We start from the raw sequence: 16961 nt of genomic DNA, 5'->3' as shown, positions 1-16961 counted from the left end.
AGCCTGAAATAAAATGATCACTGCTGTTCCCCTATTGCATCCCCTTTTGCAGCAGCCTGTTCCCCCACTCAGTTGTTTCTTTCAGGAAATCAGAATCTATGCTGCATATTTGCAAACCATCTAATAAAGAAAAAAAATCACCGGTTTTCTGAAAGCACTACAAATATTTTTTTTTATTTCAAGAGGCATAATAAATTACTTTAATTGTGATTACTGTTCTACCTCTTCAGGCCAGCTAAATAACCCTATTATACCTAACATGGCTTCAAAATTTTCTATGGCATGAACTACAAGCGAAAAGAAACAGAGCAATTTATTTGTTTATTCTCATTCTCGTTGTATTCGTCACAGGAGAATCTGCACCCAAGCATCCTTCTTGCCGCTAAACAGAACAGATTAAATGGAATAAAGAATAGCGGGGAACTGGGGGGAAAGACTGCCTTTTTCAAAATTAAGTGCTCCCCTCTAGGAAAGAGCAGATTGTAATTTGGGGTGTTAATTTCCAGTCTTCTACATTCTCGTTTTCTTGTTGTTTACTCTTATTTCTACGTCGTTACATTCATTTCACTTTCCTATTTCCCACTTTCCACCCTGTACCCTTTTGTTTACCGGGTTCCTCTCTGTGTGTCACACAGTGTCCTGCCTTGCAGTCCTAGGTTGCATTGTCTAGATGTACATTTGTTTTGCTTCTTTCGGAACAACAACAACATCCCATCTATGAAGAGCTGCTTTTGGCTGCAGGAAAATCTCCTGGGCAGTGTTAGAATATTCCATTAAGGCTGCTTAAGAGCGGTTTTTGCCATGTTAGCTATGGCAAAGAGGACTGAATTGTGGGACTGACATGCATTCAATTTGTGGCAAGACCATCCCTCTCTTTAGAACAATACAAAGGCATCATTTTTCCTCCTATCCTCCTAGACATCAAAGTCCCAACCCATTATGCACTGGATGACCTAACAGGTTTTTTTCCCCCCCATGTCTAATTTATATGATAATCGCATAAAATTATATAGCCACTGTAAACCCACAGGCTCTCTCAGTTTTACCCTACAGCACTTTAGGTTACATACACTGTGTGATGAACACATCAACCACTAGATATTGGGCCAAACTACAAAATTCAGATCCAGATCTAAATTTCCCCAGACGCTAGGGATTGTTTTGGATCCAGTGTTTTCATTTGGTCCATTATGGTGACATAGGCCAGCTGGAAAGTTTGGATCCAAACCTGAATCAACATTTCCCCAAAGTTCATAGATGCTCAGATTTAGGGTTGTGATTCTGGCTCATCTCTTGTTCTAACCAGGCTCAAATACTACACTGTCGCTTCTTGTTAACACTGCTTACATGCTAATCTACAGCGTATTATCCTGTGTGTGACACACCTCTGGCCCCAGGAACTCCTGCCTTTTATTCTCCTTGAAGAGACACACTCCTACCATAAGGTACTCCTCCTTTCCTTTCATACCAGAGAGATAAGAGCAGTAGTCAGAAATGCCCTATTGGTTCTGAGTAGCCACTAACACCTCCATATTTCAGCCCGCCCACCCCTTGGGGGCATCTAGTCTCTCTTCGATGGGCCAAATTCTGCCTTCATCTACACACATGCAATTCCCATTGAACTGTACCGAAGTATCTGAGGCCAGAAATTGTCTTGATATGTGTGCGTAACTTGCTTGAATGTGAATTGAAATAATACACATCAACAAGAGAATTAGAACCCAAGACAGCAGCCTTCCCAGTGCTCCTTACCCCTCTGTCATACCAGATACCAAGACGTGCAAGAACTTGCACATTCATCTACCCTAGAACTGACACCAGAGGCCCCACATGCTGTCTCCACATTTTTGTTTTTCATGCATTTCCTGAAATGTGGCATATTTTATTCCTAGGATTCTTGCTGCAAAGCAGATAAAAACACAAGCAGGTCTTGCAACAAAGCAGATAAAAACACAACACCCTCCCCGCCACTTCTTTCCCATAGAGAGATGAAAGGCGCACATAGTCGACCCCTTTGGCCAAAACTGTCTCAGAACAAGGGAAGGTATCATCTCCTTCCAGCCCCACATTAGGTCCTCTGTGCATTTGAGACGTGGCCTTTTGAAGGCACACGAGGAGCGCAGAATAGAAGGAGATATGCTCATCACATATACAGATTGGGTCAGATTTACCCCACAGACACCATGGGACAGATTCACAGCTGGATAAATTGATTTCAATGGCCCTATGACAAGTTACCCCAGCTGAAGATCTTCCCCCAGAAGAACATTAAGGCATTGGAAAGATGCTACAGATTGGAAAGGTGTGGGGTTGTAGACCTGGTAGCAACTGCTATGAATGGATCAGGAGTCATTTGAGGTAGCAAATCAGCTGGAGAAGGAATTCAAGATATCACAGATCCCACTGTTAACCTCTCTGAGAAAGAATCATGTATTAAAGATATGTTTGAGGAAGAGGAGATGGCCAATTGGCTGGAAGCCACTATGGAATGAATCTGGATGGGTTTCGAGCACCTGCAACCCCCATTGATAGCAATAGCTATCAGTGAAAGAACAAACACTGGGCTTTTCATCTGAGTTTGCTGAGTATTTTTGCCTTGCTACAGTACATTTCTCAATTTGGCCAACAAGCCCATCTCTCCTTGTTATACACAGGAAAGGGAATGGAGTTTGCTGATAGTGAGGAAATGAACCAATCTGAACTGCTAATCAGCAGGTACTTTAGTAAAGAAATAATTTTAAAATAATAAATAACTGTAAGTGAGAATTTTATTCCCATGTTTTGGTGAGTAATACATTGTTATTTGCCTCCTTTTTAATTTGCATCGAAAAGCGTGATTCTGCTCTCACTGACACCAGTGTGAATATGGGGTGACTGCATTCAAGTTACTGGGCCCGATCCTCAGCTGGGGGAAACTAGCAAAGTGCCCTGATCTGGCCAATGGCTCTTCAGTGGTGTAAAACCAGAGTAAAAGCAGAATCAGGGTATTGGTTTCTAAAGCTTGGTTTCCTGTAAACACTCTGGGCCTGATTTTCCCAGCTCACTGACTCCAATTTAACACATATAACTCCACTTACTCTGGACTAGAATGAATCCCTGTCTTAAGAAAGACTGTGTGTTCCATTCCTGTTCCCACATTCATGTCTGCATTGATTATGCTTTTGAGTACTAATATTTAACATTTATATTATAGTGCTGACCAGAGGCCTCATTCAGGATCAAGGCCCCATCAGGCTAGGTGCTGTACAAATACATAGGAAAACACAGTCCCTGCCCTGGAGAACATATCCTTCAAATGATTCACTGAGATCCCAAAGTAACTGAATGTATCTCCTATCAGCCCAGCCCAGGATGACATGACAGGTGTATCTTTTCCAATTTCTCTCTCAGGCACTCAGTATTTTGCCATTTCACTTTACATCCTCTTCCTGCGACACTAGCCCCATATCTCCTTCAGTCATCCCTCATTCTCCTATGCTACTCAAGACACGCTCTCAGCCTACATACCCATCACCTGTTATCGTATTGCCTGTCCCGCTTTAACCTTTCACTGGTTGTCATCTACATTCCCGTCACTCCTTTTGATTTTCCTAATCCTCTAGCCAGCACGGTCACCAACACTGCAAGTCTAATTCTCCCTCCGCTTATTACAGATTATCCCCCTATGAAGCCCTCATGGTAGAAAACAACAACAGTGCGTGGAAGATGACTTTCTATTTTCAGATCGCTACTGTTTGCCCTTTTCAGTGGAAGTTCAGTTCGTTCCACTCAACATTGCTGTTTTTAACGCCCATTTTAATGCATTTGGTTTAGTGTCCAGGGTTATAGGGGTTTTGAGTATGGGTTGTTTGCATTGTTGTTGTTGTTTTTAAATACTGGCCTTCTGGTCTTTAAAATCATTCAGCTCAGGCAGGGGAAGCTTGGAGAGTCTTAACGCCCAGAGATGGGCGTTCTGGTCACCTAATAGGGATATGGTGCAGGTTTGGATACATTTTTGCAGCCTGGTGTTATGAGATACAAATCAGAACATTGCCCTTCCTTACCAATCCCACCGTGCTGAACAGGTTCTTCTGCTCCAGCCTCTAATGCCAGCCCGCAAAAGGGATATTGACTAATATAACAGCGCCACCTAGTGCTTTGTGTTAACTATTTCCTCAGTGCTGAGACGCAGACATGGAAGCCTACACTACAGTCCATAAGCTTGGCCTGCTAATTTGACAGAGAAGGGGGGAAATTAAAACATATTAAAGGTGTTAATAAGTGACTTATTTAAACGGAGTATCACATATTGAACATTAATCACTTTGCAGTAAAAGTGTAATTAAGGAGTCACTCTGCCTTCTGGGGAAGGCTCGCTTGGAAGCCGAGGGAAAATGGTCTCTTTATTAACACAAATTATTTTATTTGGCTAAAGGTAATAATTCTAAGTGAGGTCAACGGGACTTCTGCACACGAGAATGGCACTATTGCCCGGCCAGTGTTTCCATGGTGACTGAGCTAAGTTCATCCTCCACACGGTAATGGATTTGCTCTCTTACCACCGGTTTGAATTGTTTCTGAGAAAAACAGCATTAGATCTGTCAGACGCATCTTCTCCTTGCCAGCAAAGGAGAGAGGGAAGGGGGTGGGGAGAACTGAAGACATTTAAGAAACACATTTAAGCAATACACAGGACTTAAAAAAAAATTTTTAATAGTAAAACATTTTCCCCTTCCCCTCCTCGTTTCTGGGGCTCTGCAAGTTCCTAAGGAATAAATGCTAAGAACAAGGAGGGTAGTGAAGTGATGATGGACGTGGTGAAGGTGGGAGGGGAAGTGAAAAGTGGACCCAGCCTCTATTAACTAACCTTATAATAAAATAAAATAAAATAAAATAGCCAAATTTCTCTGTTGAATTACACCTGATACCAAAGCAGCGGTTCTTGTAAGATTTAAAAATACAGGGGCTTTTAAAGATCTAACCCCAGTCTTATCTGACATGATGTTACCATTGTCATAAGGGCAGCAGGGAAATGAGGCTGGTCTATACACAGATTTTGTACTGGTATAACTATGTCAGTTGGGGGGGGGGTGTATGTTGTTGGGGTTGTTGTTTTTTTTTTAACCAATATAGTTATACTGGTACAATTGTGGATGCAGTTATACTGGTATAAAGATGCCTTATGCCAGTATCGCTTATTACCCTTCCCATGCAGGAATAAGCTACACTGATATAAACACAGTTTATACTGGCATAACTAGATCCACAGTGGGAGGGCTGTACTGCTTTAACTATACCCGTATAATCAAAGAGGTATGGACAAGGCCTGAGAGAGATATCAGGGCTGACTAGTATTGGTAAGATCACTTCATTATCACTTGTTTCTTTCACTGCATACAGCAGTCACATCCTCAGCTCGTGTCAATCGACTTCAGTGGAGATACATCAGTTTACATCAACTCAGCATCCTGGCCCAGAAGCATGGATCCATGCTTATGGAGTCCGAGCAGCCATGGTGGGAGAGGGGCTGATCCTGCTTTCTGTGCAAGCAAGAGACAGAATGTTGTTTTTTTCTTTTAAATGCGTCACTGAGAAAAGGGATGGAAAGGCCCAATTGCAACCCGAGGAAGCTACCGAAAATGTAAGTTGCAACCTTGCTTGGATAGCTGCTTTAAAACATATGCTATTGCTTCCCAGTGATAATATAATACTCCAATGAAAAGGCTGGTGGGCCCGCTGCGGAGTGGTTTCCTTTTTTCCCCAGAGATCATGGCCACTATTTTATGGAGGGTATTTGGGAAGACACCTCCACGAGGGGAAATCAGGCTATATTTTGCACCAGCTACTCACAAAGCAGAAGGCAGCACCATATTTAGGAAGGGTGACTTTTCAAGAGACTTTGCTGTTTCTCTTTCATATACGTCTTCCTCCTCCATGAGTTCCCCATTTCAATGGGCATCTTAACAGTCAGCCTGTCACTTTTACCCCATGTGACAGAGAATTTAATCAACCACTGCAGGTGAATTCTACTCTTTTTCCTCACTAAAGTTTTCAGTATGGTAGGAATGATATTTAAAGAGTTTGACCTGGACACACAAGGACTTTTAATTGTTTTCTAGCACAGTTAAAGCCTCACATAGTTGCAACACAGTTCACATCCTCACCTAACATGGTTACAAACCGTGTTACAAGGATAAGATATCCTGCTATCGACTTCCTGGAGGGGAAGTCTAATAGTCTATAGCATGATTTTAGCTTGCACAGTTGTTGGGAGGGAAAATACTCCTTGACCACACTGGACACTGAAATTTTATTACAACCCTGCTAGCAACATCCATGCTGGAACAGTGCTGTCAATGGGACTTAAGCGGCAATGAGTCATTCATTACCTGTAAATACCTTCAGCTCCTTAAGATACAGAGTCTCCTTTATAAACAGAGATCAGCATGTTTAGGATTATATATATATATAAAATCAAAGCCTCATAAATATACTAGTAAAAACCAAAAACAACTTGGACTGTAAAACCATGTTTTCCCACGCACATATTCATGCTCGCAGAACTCATGTGTTATTCTGTCTCCTGCAGATTATTGTCTGAATACAATGGTGATTTATCTGTCTCCCGTGTCATGTCATTCGTTTATGTACAGTATTATACATAGAACATAGCATTCAGATTTTACTATTATTCTTACCTTTCAATGCAAAAGATAAGAGTGTAAATCTCAGAGACAATGGATATGTCAACAGAGTTGATCTAGTGTTACAAGTTGGGTAGTTTTTGGTATGTTCTCTCACCTTGAACGAAGCAAAAGCTAATATAATTTTTCTCCCACCACGCACTAAGAATTGGCTTATCATGGAATCAAACCTAATTTAATTGTTCAATGGCTTAACAAAGTTGACACAAGCAGTGTGGCCGATGTGGGGACATTAACATCCTTTGTGTCACTGAAAAATTCTGCCAGAAATGAGAAAAAAAACAAATTAATTCAGATATCTCAGGCGCATCAAGTATTTCCTTTATTTCCCCTCCCCTCCCCTTCCCACTCATTCTTATAAATATGTCTGGAAGGTTTCAAAACAGAATATAAAATACCAAACCTGCTTTTAAACTTTAATCAGTGAACCTCAACTTAGTTAGAGTCAGCAATAAGGAGAAGATAATCAAAGGACAAAAAGAGTGTAGAAGAGAAATAGAAGAGATTGCCTGTAGGTGATTGGTACAACTCCAGCCCAGGTAGGTAAAAGTTGAGAATTTTTTTATATCTGACAGCAGCTTGGTGGCCTATATGAAAGGAATCAATGGTCCCAGGTTTACAGATCAGGCCATAAAACCACAACTGACAAGTCTCTACAGAGAGCATGAGGAGTGGGCCAAGGAAATAGAACTAGACTAAAGATTAGACTACTTCTCCCTGCAGGCAGGGCATGCCATGTGAGGTATCAGGGAAAAGGTTATGATCGGCTGAAAGTCATCATTCTATCTAAATATGTACATCTTTAGTGCATATGTGTTTGTATGGTTTTCACTAAAATATGCTGTGGGTTTGGGAGGCACTCAGATACTAGCTCTACAGAGACAATGACACAGGAGGTAACCTTTGCCTTTCTCCTGCCCCCACCTATGCTTCAAGCAACAAGGACACTGAGAAGACTTAAGACTCCAACAGAGGAGACTAGCCCAGGTTCAAGGGTGAAATCTGTGTACTACGAACTGCAATATCCAGGAGGGTGAGAAAAACTGCTTAATCTAGATGTTGTCCAGTCTAATAGGATTGAGAGTTTAGACTCCGTGCTTATATTTTATTTTATTTTGGTAACTAACTCTGACTTTTTGCCTATCACTTATAATCACTTAAAATCTAGCTTTTGTAGTCAGTAAACTTGTTTTACTGTTTATCTTTACCAGTGAGTATGTATGAAGTGTGTGGCAAAACTGCTCAGGTTTGCAAAGGCTGGTGTATATCCACTTTCCATTGATGAAGTGGTGAACCAATTAATAAATTTGCACTGCCCATCTTGAGCAGTGCAAGACGGTATATTCCTGAAGTACAGTGCTGGGAGCTGGGGGATCTGGCTGGTGCCCTTCTCTGTGTGATTCATGAGTGGCTCTGGGAGCATTCACGCAATCTAGCTGGGTGTGGGGCTCCACATGTGGTTGTGCTGAGTGATCACAGCGCCTGGAGGGGTTTGCTGCTTGTCACTAGCAAGACATTGTGAGGGACAGCCCAGGCTGGAGAACGTTAAGGGGGCACAGTGGTCCCACAGTCCCAGGCTGCACCCCGGAGATCCCGTCGCAATCATCACAATATTTCCCACCTAACAAACCAGACAAATTACATATGAAAAAATATTTTAAAAGAACATAAAAACCCAACATCAATTCTTGCACATTTCAAATGTAAAATACCTTTCCGCCATACTACCCAGAGAAACAAACAGTCTATTCACAAGTTACAGCCAGTCCCACATAACTTATTAACACCTAGTCAAGATTAATCAAGCAAAGAAAGCTAAAGCGGGTCCCTAATTAGTTGCTGATGATAACTATATTTGTCATTCTCTCCCAATTAGTCTACTGTACATTTAGGAGTTTAATTGCACCTTGTTCTTCATTTAAATGTCATCACGTGCATATATTCTCCTCATTCTTTAGTCAATTTGACAAAAATTTGACATTAAATATAGATTATCTTTAGATTTTCATAATTAACACAACTGAACTGTCTTAGGCCTAAATATTTCTTCTTAAACTATAAATCTGGCCAGTCTCTTATAGCCATATATTGTAAAGAACTACAGGAACTCAGCTCAATATTTCTCCTAGCACAGACCTAACAGGCCTGTTGTGTAAACAAATACATACACAAACACACAAGTACACATTTCTCTCAGCACTCATGAGTATATGGTACGTGTTGAGGTGCCTACATTTAACAGCAAGCTCAAACATGATCAAGTGCTATAAAAAACTTGCCTCATGTACCACTGCCAATGTATCTCAGTCCTGACCTATATCATCTCCTATTATTCTATTCTGTTCTTTCGCCCCTCAGAGCACTTGACATGCAGTAGCTCCTGCCTAGTTTCCTAGGTCTCTCATGGGTAGAAAGAACACCTCCTGCTAAATTGCACCAAATTGTGGCATGGACAATGTCTTCTAGGCACATGGGGCTTAATTTAACTCCCATTGAAGTCAATGGAAGCCTTTCCACTAATGGAAGTCTTTCAGCTATGGCTGAAGATGCTGCCCAGTGACCTGAGCTTCTGTGCCCAACTGTTCAGCTGCTGAACAAAGTTAATAGGTCCACCATATTTAACGAGACTTTGCCCCTCTGAGAAACAGGTTAAACAAAAAAGAATCCCATTTGTGATATAAACACTCAAAGGTTGTTAAATGCAATGCTAAAATACCACCGAGGTGGCATGCAAACATCACCTTAAAAAAGTAAGGTCTCTCATCAGCTTCATCTCTATGTTTAAGACAGCAGAGTAGAGGTGCAAGCCACAGAGCACCTGACTCCAGGTAAGAAATGAGGGCAATGAAACGGGCTGCAAACTCTCCCGGTGGCTCAGCACTGAATCATTTAGAACAGTGATCTCTGTAATTGTGATACATCAGGAAAATCTGCAGTATTCAATGTCCCTAAAAATGTCTGTGGGGCAACTGTTTAGTTTTATAGAGAGCTGTAAGAAAAAATTCAAGGACACTGGCTGGCTCGAAATTGCTAAGGGGCTGCTTTTTTGTCCCCTGTTATTTCCTTAACCAGGCCTATCCTATTTTTAGCATTTAGAGTATTGCAGCACAAGGAGAGGCAAAATAAGTATAAACACACAGGGAAACCAACCTTCACATGTGGGGAGAGAAAATACTAGCTTGCTTTAAACCCAGAAGTCTTCCTCTCTTGTGTTAGGAAGGTTTTTAATTGAGGGTGTTGGGCAGCTGGCATTCTCTCTGACTTTTTAGCTCCCAGACTAACTAAACACAGGTTGTGCTGCCTAGTGCCAACCACACAAGGCTAATCCAAAGCCTATTGAAGATAATGAGACTGTTTCCATCGATTTCAGTGGGCTTTGGATCAGGTTCAGACCAAGCAGTTTTGGGATGGACTGCTGCCTACATAACACGTGTCTGCTCTTGTCTCACTCAGGTTGTGGTTACAATGCTGCTCCGAAATTAACAAGCCTCACCAGAAGGAGCAGCTGTTGATTAGAATCATGTGAAATATTTAATATAATGTGAAAAAACTACAACCAAAATGGGGGGGGGGTTCCTGCTTTTCGTTATGAATGTGAAACTGAACCCACTTCTGTGAAAAAGTTGGCTAAATAATAATCATATCTCTTGCTTTTAACTCTTGTTTTTCACCCACATCACTGTATGATGGATCAACTGGCAGATGTGACGGGGGGGGGGGGGTGTTTGTTTGGGGCTTTTTTAAAACAAAAGAAGTAACATTTTCAAAAATGTGTCACATAGGAACCAAAGTCCCATCTTCAAAAGTGCCTAAACTACATAGGAACCTAACTCCCATTGGAACTTAGGCTCCTAAGTGACTTTGGGGCAGATTTTCAAAGTTATTTAGGCATGTAAAAGTGCACCTAGGTACCTAGTGGGATTTGCAAAAGCCCTTGGGCATCTAACTCCCATTGAATTCAATGGGAGGCAGCATTTCTGAATATCAGGCAGTTATATTTAGATGACTAGATATGGATTTAGAAATCTAACATGAGGCATCCCAGTTTGAAAATTACAGCCTGTTATTTCTGTAGAAATATTTAAACAAAATCCAATTAAACTCCAGTTTAACTCCTTCCATTCATATGCCAAGCAATTTGCTAGATCGAGGTAGGCAACCTATGGCACACGTGCCGAAGGCGGCACGCAAGCTGATTTTCAGTGGCACTCACACTGCCTGGGTCCTGGCCATCGGTCCGGGGGGATCTGCATTTTAATTTAATTTTAAATGAAGCTTCTTAAACATTTTAAAAATCTTATTTACTTTACATACAACAATAGCTAAGTTATATATTATAGACTTATAGAAAGAGACTTTCTAAAAACGTTAAAATGTATGACTGGCACGCGAAACCTTAAATTGGAGTGAATAAATGAAGACTCGGCACCCCACTTCTGAAAGGTTGCCGACCCCTGTGCTAGATGGTGTGAAGAACTCCAAAGAGGTCTAATTCAACGCTCCTGTAATGCTATAACAGGATGACCTTTAAGACAAAGCATGTTCAGTGTTATACCCAGAAAGTATTTAGTTCCCAGGCATCCAGATTAAAATATATTCAATATATTGATGTTCAGGAAAAAGCTATGGCTGAAGCTGCTGCCCAGTGACCTGAACTTCTGTGTCCAACTGTTCAGCTGCTGAACAAAGTTAATAGGTCCACCATATTGAGGAAAAATCACTCAGACATACCCCATGAGACCCACTGTTCAGTACAAATAAATACAGCTGCTAGGACCCAGGTATAATCAACCACCACTTACTGGGACTCTCTGAGCACCTGAATATTAGAATGTTAGGAGGGGGTTACTGAGCTTTGATGCACACATAAGCACGATGTTTTTAGGCTTGCACAATCATTACTCTTTACAGTTCCCACAATAAACAGCTCTTGCATTGTGCAGGAGGAGCAGTGTTATTTATTTCTTCTAAACGGCTCCTGTGCTCCCTTTCCTTACACATCAGCTGGCAGACAATAGCAAGGGATTGATTAAACACAACATCCAGGCCTTACAAATAATGCAGCAATGGATGGCTATGCAGGGAAATTCTTTAAACCTGACTTCTTTTTTTTGTTTGTTCCTTTTTAAATAGGAATATGCAACCTATGTATCACACAAACCACTGAAACTCCTGCCACCACCACCAGAACCGATGGTGCCCTTTGCATTATATAGGGTGGCAGGTGGGCAGGTGGCTGGGTGTAGGGGACGTGCTGCCTCATGTTCCATCTGACGAAGTTTTCATTGTCACGCATAACATCAGGCTTTGGGAAGTTTAGCTACATCAACCATCTGAATTGCCTTCGCCTAGCTGCATATCATGCCTGTTTACTAATCTAGTTTATTAGACAAGTCTACTTATATACTGTGGAAGCTCATAAGGCTAGTGACCTGAAATTCAATGAGGAATGGAAAGAAAAAAGGCATTTGCAAGTCAGTCATGGTTCAGTGTGGTTTTTTTAATCTGCAGGGAGCTCGATCTCCAGAATGACTAATCATGAGCAATTCCCAGTCATTACCTCAGAATTCAAAACACCACAATGTGCAATGTGAAGCCTCCCTCTTGGTATATACATACATCCTCTCCACACGGACAACCGCAAAGGGCAGAGGAGTCCATCTCACAAAGGGCAAACCCATCTGGAGAGCAAAGCACGCGTGAAAACCAGTGTTCGCTGACTGAGCAAGGAGGTGAGATAGCACCCATGTAAGAGCTTCCAGAACCCAGAATTGATATGACAAGGAGTGGGTGCTACTGACCCGAAGAAGAGCCAGTATCATCCTAGACTCAAAATAAACAAACAATACCCGTTCCCTTCCGTAGCACCTTCCATTTGAGGATCTCAGACCACTCTACATCCAGTAATGAAATAAGCCTTCTGAGACACATGCCAGTAGATACATCGATATTATTAGTCCATTTAATTCAGGTATGGGGAACAGTGGCACAGAGAGGAAGTCCTGGCAGCGCTGGGAATAGAACATGGACCCTGCCTGACTCCCAGTTATGGTCTGTAGCCACAAGACCACCCACCCCCCTGCCAAAATCAATATCCCCTGGTGTGTTCAAAATCAAGTAATAAACACAGACTGTATCGACATCCCAAATAATATTTTTGATCGATTGCAACTGAAAGCCAGGGGAAAAAATATATTGTATCTAAAGCGATTCAAATATTTACCTCCTTCTCGCTCTTTTCATTACAGCAGTTACTGAACATTTAAAACATGCTAGCCAGATTCTGAAACTCCATATGAGTGACTTGAGAGATTGAGAACGTACTCGATTGTCCTTCCATATTCATCCCCCCTCCTCGAAATGTTTTTGAATTTGCGTTAACATGTAACAAGGGGCGAGAGTTCTGGTTTAAAAGACTGATCAGATGAGTGAATGTCACAGACCCTCAGTAGCTGCCTCACAAGCATGCAAACTCACCAGCTATCAAATGCAGAGGTATCTCTCACTGCTCTCAATGGTTTTATTGGAGCAACACATTCAATTGCTCGGGAATCAAATAAATAAATAAATACATAGCTAAGCACAAAGACAAGCTGGGCAAACATGAGATCCAAGATAGCAAAAATATTCGCATAGACATTGAGTAGACTGATAATTTGCAAAGGCTGATACAGTAGAATTTAATCAGATGTCATCTTCCCTCACGCACCGCCCCCCAACCTGCAACACATGAGCCCCAGGATAACCAACAGCTGGTCTCAATTGCTAAAAGCACTAATGTCACCAAGTACATGGTAAGTTATTCTGTTAAATAAACAGAGCTAAGTGCAACTGCTGATGGCCAGCAGCTCCTGTTCCCCGCACACCCCATAAGCAGAGGTCAGGTTTAAAAAGGAAAAAAAAAAAATTCAGAAAGCTACAAGGTCCTACCTGTGCCTTATGAAAATCCTCAACGCACTGAGAATCCCTATTTCCTATTAAAAGAAAAAACCTGTCGGTCTGCATATTCCCTAAACGCTCCGTGGTCCTGCAAGTCCAATGCAAGGCAATATAGAAACTCATTTTCATGAGAGAAGGCTGCAGCTGAATGAATGAAAGTGGGGAAAGGAAAGGAGAAGGGGAAAAAACATCGAGGAGTCAAAAAGTGTATTAGAAGCAAATTTGGAAAGAAATCAATGGCATGTAATTAGATTTGATTTTTCTTCACATTTTGTTTAGCTGGGGGTTATATATAGAATCTCTATATAAAAGGAGTAAAGAGATTAAACTGTAGAGAACAGGTGCCTGATCATGAGACTGTGGGCACTAAAGCATGACAGTTCCATCATCGCTGTCAGAAGGCACAACAGAAATAAATAAATAAATAAATACAAGAGAAAGGAGCACTGGGAAGGGAGAGGGGTTTTTTTCTTTTTCTTTTTTACTGCTGAGTCTCCCTCCCACCCCCACCTTTGTCCATGCAAAAGCATCTAGTCAGCAGGAAATAGGAATGTACTGGAATTGCAGAGCTGACTTCTTCCAGGTACAGTCATTGGAGCAGCACGCCTGGCCTCCTCCGTGTGCCTTCAGCCAATTCTCCCCCACGCACCTTCCTGGGAGCAGTGTGCCCGTCCCCTTTGGCCCAGCCTGCCCCATGTACCCCAGCTGGAGCAGCGTGCCCGGCCTCCCTCACAATACTGCACACTCATTTGTATCGCCACGTGAAGTAACTCCACTAACGTCAACGGAACTACACTCAGATAACAGCAGCGTGGGAGGAACACCGGGCCTAGTGACTCCCAGTGAGTTACTTGAGACCAAAAAATCCAGCTTCGGAAAAATATAAAGTAGTTTTAAGGGTGCCTTCGATTCGTTAATATTCCATCCAGGACCAGCAGCCGAGGAAGGAAATGGGAGAGTAGGCTAGAGAGGTCAGGATGGCAGCAGGAAAGACTGAGGCAGCAAAGGAGAGGCATGAAGAGAGGTCTGATTTATCAGCTTGATTCTGCAAACATTTAGCACCAGTGGGTAGTAAGTGGTATGGCTTAGATCCTCAAAGGCATTGAAATCAATGGGAGTTAGGTGCCTAAATACCATGAGGATTTGAGCTATGTGCCTTCCGTGGGACGCCCCAGGGCAATCAACGTTTCATCCCGTCGGAAGTGTTTGCAGAATGTGGCCTAGAATTTTTTTTTTTTTAATATGCAAGAACGTAGGGGTGCCCCTGAAACCCATCCCTATTGATGGGGGGGAGGGGAAGGTTGCCTGCGATAGGACCGCAGGATCAGGTCCATATTTCATGAACAATGTTATGTCACTTACTAAAGGACAAGGTGTTGGCTCCTACTCCTTACTCACATTGCCTAGCATCTTCCTCTGCACACCGGTCGTCTGATTCCAGCCCGGCCACTTGCAGATTATGGGGCTACTGGGCATGAGCACAGGTGACAAAGACTAAATAGACCTTTGTTTTATTTGTTGGTACTTGTCCTAGCCCTGCCACGAGTGATCTCACAAAGGTCAAAATGCTACACTATCGGCCAGATTTTCCAAAGTGCATTGCATCCAAACTCCCACTGAAGCGAACGGAAGCTGCAAGCGTTCAGCATCTCTAAAAATCAGGCCACGTCTTAGGATATTTATAGAGCGTATTATAGAAATAATCGGTACAGTTCTACAACCCTCCCTGGTAGCTCAGCTGGAAATCACACAAAGCAGGAAAAAGACACAGCTAGAGTATCCCCAGGTCCCACCATGTGCCTTTTCCTACACCTCCTTTTACCCTCGTGTTGGACACTTTTCCTGCTACAGCCCTGTCCGTATGCCCCTTCGTCACATAAACTGTAACTGCTTACACCCTCTTTATGGCAGTTTATTGATGTGAAAATTACACCTGCTCTGAATTGGGCCCCGAGTCCCTCTGAATGGGGGGAGAAATACCTTCAGATGTACCAGGACTCTAAAGGCAAGTGCTCTGTAATGTCCCTACCCCTGAGCATACTGGATCCCCCAAGGAGATCGAAAGCCCTCCAAGGTAATCCAGAACTTCAAGTTCCTCCCAAGGTAATCCCGAACCCCCACCCTGTATCCACACACAACACACTCCCCAAACCAATCCAGAATCCCCCTGCGTGCGTGCACACGCGTGAACACATCCTCATAAGGCGATCCAGAATGTATGCACACATTCCCACGGCGTTCCAGAACCCCTCCAAAATGATCCAGAATACCCAGGCACTCTAGAGCAATGGAGTTTAAAAGGAACATCCTTACACACTGTCATCTGGGACTGCAAGAAACAGGAGGAGGATTGCTCAATTATTGTAGCTCCGAGAGGGTGGCAGGTGTTTGGATGTTGATAACTCTCTCTCTTTCTCCTTCACTTGCAACCGCTACATTATCCTAGAGTCACAGATTTTAAGCTTAGAAGGGATCATTATGGTCATTGAGACTGGCCTAAAAAAGTAAGCTTGGAATTTATGGGCTCTGGGCCCAGCTTTTTGCATCCTCTCCTAGACCAAACAGCATTTTTGTCCCAGTGTGTTGCATAACAGTGGGATTTCTGGGGGAACCTACCATGCAGTGTCTACTCTGACCTTTGTGGTGCAGGATGACATTAACGTACCATATGTTTGAGCTCCATGCGGAAGCAGATTGTTTTGATAGACAGGGTAGCAGATTACAAGGCTGTACAAGACGTGAGAGTTGTCAGGTTCCGAAACCATAGGTCCCCATCTTTTGAGCTGAAAAGAGAATTTATAGATTTTAAAGGACCATTGTGATCATCTAGGTCTGACCTTTTTCACAGGCCATAGAATTTCACCCAGTGATTCCTGCACCAAGCCCAATAACATGTGATTGAAGTGGAGCATATCTAGAAAGAATTCAAGTAATGGAGAATCCACCACATCCCTTGGTAAGATGTTCCAAATATTAACCACCAGCAATGCTGTTAAAATGTGTGTCTGTATTATCCATAGTAGGATTAGAGTTCATACCATTTGTGGGCTGCAGTCTATATGGGGTGACATTATCCGTATTAGGAATGTTTCAAGAGCCTATGGCCTGGTCTACACTAGGCGTTTATGTCGAAGTTAGCGCCGTTACATCGAATTAACCCTGCACCCGTCCACACCGCGAAGGTATTTAGTTCGACATAGAGGTCTCTTTAATTCGACTTCTGTACTCCTCCCCGACGAGGGGAGTAGCGCTAAATTCGACATGGCCATGTCGAATTAGGCTAGGTGTGGATGGAAATCGACGTTAATAGCTCCGGGAGCTATCCCACAGTGCACCACT

General features: G+C 42.6%; 1 long non-coding RNA gene across 1 annotated transcript in view; it reads right to left on the bottom strand.

Moving 5' to 3' along the window:
• LOC117867312 overlaps positions 1-16961 on the bottom strand; it is a 68852-nt gene that overhangs the window by 47124 nt on the left and 4767 nt on the right. The window contains exon 2 of the long non-coding RNA XR_004643361.1: positions 16288-16405. This is a non-coding gene — a long non-coding RNA (uncharacterized LOC117867312). The remainder of the gene's footprint in view (positions 1-16287; positions 16406-16961) is intronic.

This window comes from Trachemys scripta, chromosome 18 (genome assembly GCF_013100865.1).
Source record: "Trachemys scripta elegans isolate TJP31775 chromosome 18, CAS_Tse_1.0, whole genome shotgun sequence".
In the NCBI taxonomy this organism is placed as follows: domain Eukaryota; kingdom Metazoa; phylum Chordata; order Testudines; family Emydidae; genus Trachemys; species Trachemys scripta.
This window is presented reverse-complemented; position numbering and strand designations above follow the sequence as displayed.